This window comes from Triticum aestivum, chromosome 3D (assembly GCF_018294505.1).
Source record: "Triticum aestivum cultivar Chinese Spring chromosome 3D, IWGSC CS RefSeq v2.1, whole genome shotgun sequence".
NCBI lineage: Eukaryota > Viridiplantae > Streptophyta > Magnoliopsida > Poales > Poaceae > Triticum > Triticum aestivum.
The window spans coordinates 17,137,072-17,141,861 of record NC_057802.1 but is presented as its reverse complement, the minus strand read 5'-3'; the positions used below and the strand labels follow the sequence as shown (position 1 = coordinate 17,141,861).

At 46.0% G+C, this 4,790-nt stretch overlaps 1 long non-coding RNA gene across 2 annotated transcripts in view; it reads right to left on the bottom strand.

The window, feature by feature from the left end:
• Positions 1-2,478: 2,478 nt before the first annotated feature.
• Positions 2,479-4,790, bottom strand: part of LOC123073823 (uncharacterized) — a 4,835-nt gene continuing 2,523 nt past the window's right edge. Inside the window, exon 3 of one of the 2 annotated variants that reach the window (XR_006435752.1) lies at positions 2,479-2,573. This is a non-coding gene — a long non-coding RNA (uncharacterized lncRNA). Of the gene's footprint in view, positions 2,574-3,890; positions 3,969-4,790 lie in introns of those variants that run through there. The other variant, XR_006435753.1, reaches the window with a different exon arrangement.

Below are 4,790 nucleotides of genomic sequence, written 5' to 3'. Positions count from 1 at the left end.
ACCAAGTTTGTGTCGCAGGGAATGCGAGAATGTTGTCGATGTTAATACAAATCATCTAGGGGGCAAGGGTGGTATTACTCTTCCAGAATTCGGCACACAACTTGGAATAAGTCAAATTGTTGACAATTATCACGACAAATTTGTCGAGAGGTTTCAAGAAGATGTAATCGATTGGTGATGACATCAAGTCAAAAGAATGATGAAGCGAAAGGTTATTGCAACCATGGGTACGTCAGAAACTCGAAATCAAGTTTGTTGTTCAAGGCAATACGATGTGACAAGGAAGATCGATGTAAGCTTAGCTCATCATCGAAAATTGTGCTCCGGGAATAAAGACCAGGTAGCACAGTTAAAATCACCACGACAATGACATAGCCAAACAGGCTATGAATGACGTGATCGGGTACAAACTCGTATGTAAAGAAGATTACTAAGAGTTGTTGAACCGTAGTGCGGAATCGGTTCACTTATCGGTGTCTTTGAGTGTTTAATAACTCAGAGCCCGTGAAAAATTGGAATAAGTGAGAATGTAGTACTTGATGAAGAGCTCATAAGAAGTTATGCAGTTCCATGATAATCTCGAGATACGAAGGGGTAATACTCGACGACAGATCAAAGTAGAGGTTGGACTGGGGTATTGCTCTATAGAAGACAAGTGCTTACACTTGCACCGGAAATGGTATTTAAAGGAGAACATGGTCGGAACCATGATTGCAAAAGGCCAGATCCCAGATATAAGATGAACTTATGCCAAGGAAATAATTAATTTTAAAAGAAGCTTCGATGAGAAGATGTACATCGTGTCCATGGGCATGAACACAAAGTTCAAGGTCGACTCCCACTTCTCCAATGCACAACCTTTCATTCACTTCTCGCGTTCGATGAAGTTGTAGTGTTGAAATTTTATCTGGCAAAATACCAGAAGAGGACGGCTCGTGAAACTTTCGAGTTCACACATATAAAGGAAGGCATAGGTTCAACCCACCGGGGCATTGTGGAAACATATACCACAAGCTTCAATAGTATATATCACCAGCTCGAAAACAGAGCATGGTTGGCCAAATCCGGGAATAGGATTTACCAATGGCATTATGTATCAGGGAAAGAACTTCTCGAGATTTTCGTATACAAAGGACACTGTCGAATGATAATTCAACAAAGGATCCGATGGTCCATAACGGAGCTGATGTGAGCATCGATGCACGATCAGAGAAAGAAACAATGCAAGGGCATTGGATTATAGAAACAACTGACTAATTCAAAGCTCAAAGGTAAAGGAATTATGATTTCAAATTCACGGGATCAGAAGCAAACGCTCTGATTAAGGATGGATAAGTTGAATAGACTTAGGGGTACAATCGATAGCAATTTAATTGGTTGAGAACCAGCTCATGTTCAAACTGACGTCTGAGCCGAAAGGATGAATTATAGGATATGATTGAGGATTGCGAGCATTCGCAACTTATTGAATCAACGGACTCAAAATGATAATGACAAAGGATGCCAAAAAGATTACTAGACTTATGGGGTTAACCATAATGCAAGCAAGTAAGAATTCAAGAGCAATAGGCTCCTGAGGATTTTCGGAAGATTGAATGGTATTTCGAAGATTGGTGACATACATGAATCAACTGGGGATGAGTGGATACTCGGTAAGTGCGAGAAATTATCCGTAGGGATATTCATGTGGCAAGAACTGCAAGGCAGTAGGCACAAAGTATTCTCGGAACATTAGAGAGAATTTCGGGGTATCTTGGAATAACAAGATCAACTGGGAATAAAAGTAAGAACGACAGGTGTAAGTATTTATCCATAGGGATGTTTCGGTGGTAGGGAATTGCAAAAGCAACAGGCTCAAAGTCTCGAGAGAACATCGGAGAGTATCTTCGAAATCCTTCGGTGGACCAAGTAATCATCTGGAGTAAGGGGCTCTCCGGGTGGAAGTAGTTACGAGAACCTAGAGTCGGCGTTAGTAAAATCATTTAACCCGAATAGAAGAGAGATCAGAGTCCCAGAGTATAGATCAAGGAATAAAAGATCCTAATACCATCCAATGGCGACGTGGGCCCGTAAGCCGCACAGCCATGTTAGTAAAAACTTTTTCAATGACTAGACTCGACTTCGGCCAAGGAGTTGAAAAGGGGGATTCCTTCAGGCAGTCGGCTTTGATACCAACTTGTGACGCCCCCGATTCAATCGTACACTAATCATACACGCAAACGTGTACGATCAAGATCAGGGACTCACGGGAAGATATCACAACACAACTCTAAAAATAAAATAAGTCATACAAGCATCATAATACAAGCCAGGGGCCTCGAGGGCTCGAATACAAGTGCTCGATTATAGACGAGTCAGCGGAAGCAACAATATCTGAGTACAGACATAAGTTAAACAAGTTGCCATAAGATGGCTAGCACAAACTGGGATACAGATCGAAAGAGGCGCAGGCCTCCTGCCTGGGATCCTCCTAAACTACTCCTGGTCGTCGTCAGCGGCCTGCACGTAGTAGTAGGCACCTCCGGTGTAGTAGGAGTCGTCGAAGGTGGCGTCTGGCTCCTGGGCTCCGGCATCTGGTTGCGACAACCAGGTAGAAGGGAAGGGGGAAAAGAGGGAGAAAAGCAACCGTGAGTACTCATCCAAAGTACTCGCAAGCAAGGAGCTACACTACATATGCATGGGTATATGTGTAAAGGGCCATATCGAAGGACTGAACTGCAGAATGCCAGAATAAGAGGGGGATAGCTAATCCTGTCGAAGACTACGCTTCAGGCCACCTCCATCTTGCAGCATGTAGAAGAGAGTAGATGGTAAGTTCACCAAGTAGCATCGTATAGCATAATCCTACCCGGCGATCCCCTCCTCGTCGCCCTGTTAGAGAGCGATCGCCGGGATATATCTGGCACTTGGAAGGGTGTGTTTTATTAAGTATCCAGTTCTAGTTATCATAAGGTCAAGGTACAACTCCGGGTCGTACTTTTACCGAGGGACACGGCTATTCGAATAGATAAACTTCCCTGCATGGGTGCACCACATAACCCAACACGCTCGATCCCATTTGGCCGGACACACTTTTCTGGGTCATGCACGGCCGCGGAAAATCAACACGTCGCAGCCCTACCTAGGCACAACAGAGAGGTCAGCACGCCGGTCTAAATCCTATGCGCGCAGGGGTCTGGGCTCATCGCCCATTGCACACCTGCACGTTGTGTACGCGGCCGGAGAGCAGATCTAGCAACCTCCATTTCAAAGGAAGTCACGTTACGCGGTCCAACCCTGCGCGCGCCGCTCAGTCGCTGACATCGCGAAGGCTTCGGCTGATACCACGACGTCGAGTGCCCATAACTGTTCCCGCGTAGTTGGTTAGTGCGTATAGACCAAATGGCCAGACTCAGATCAAATACCAAGATCTCGTTAAGCGTGTTAATTGATGTAACCACGGACACCGACCAGGGCCAGGCCCACCTCTCACCTAGGCGGTCTCAACCTGCCCTGTCGCTCCGCCACAAAGATCCACCCAGAGGGCCGTCGGGACAAAGGTCCTTTCAGCCCCCAATCCGTGAATCACTCGCGGGTGCTCCACGAGCCGACCCGACTTTAGTCACCACATGTATAATGTATAAAGTATATAGTATAAATCCGTGATCACCTCCCAAGTGATCACAGCCCGATAGTATAGCACAGCAGACGGACAAGAATGTAGGGCCACTGATGGAAAACTAGCATCCTATAGTAAGCATGTAGGATTGCAGGTAAAGATAACAACAGTAGTGGCAAAGACAGGCTATGCAGCAGAATAAGATTAACGGAAAGCAGTAACATGCTACACTACTCTAATGCAAGAGTATAGAGAAGAATAGGCGATATCTGGTGATCAAGGGGGGGCTTGCCTGGTTGCTCTGGCAAGAAGGAGGGGTCGTCAACAGCGTAGTCGGTCAGGGCACCAGCAGCAGCGTCGGTCTCGTAGTCTACCGGAAAGAAGAGGGGGAGGAAACAATGAATACAATGCAAACTAATGCATAACGATGCATGACAAAGCAAACAGCGGTGTTAGGCGTGCCCTAACGCGGTAAGAGGTGATACCGGCGAAGGGGGGAACATCCGGGAAAGTATCCCCGGTGTTTCGCGTTTTTAGACAGATGAACCGGAGGGGGAAAGTTGCGAGTTCGATATGTTAGGGATGTGTGGCGGACGAACGGGCTTCGTATCCGGATTCGTCTCGTCGTTCTGAGCAACTTTCATGTAGAAAGTATTTTCATCCGAGTTACGGTTTATTTTATATGATTTTCTAAAGTTTTAAATCATTTTTAAAATTTATTTAATTAATTTTAATTCAACATTATCCAGAATAGTGTTTGCTGACATCATCATGACGTCAGCAGTCAACAGAGGTGTTGACTGGTCAAACTGACGTGTGGGTCCAGCGGGACCCACCTATTATACACTGTTTAGGTTAATTAAGGTTTAGCTAAACTAATTACTGTTTAATTAAACTAACAAGTTAATTAGATTAATTAAATAGGATTAATTAACTTAATTAATTAATTAATTATAAATTTTATTAATTCATTTTTATTTTTTATTTTTCTTAAAACGTTCTGGGGCTGGGCCCCGTTTGTCATAGGCCCCCGGGCGCTGGAGCGGGCAGCCCGCCAGGGCGACAGGCAGCCCGCCCAGAAGGGTGCGGCCGTACTGGCGAGTGCCGGGCGCGTCGGCGGGCGCCAGCTGCGGGGGAGCGCGAGGGGGGCGGAGGCCACAGCGAGGCATCGCGGGCGCAGGCGAGCGGCGCG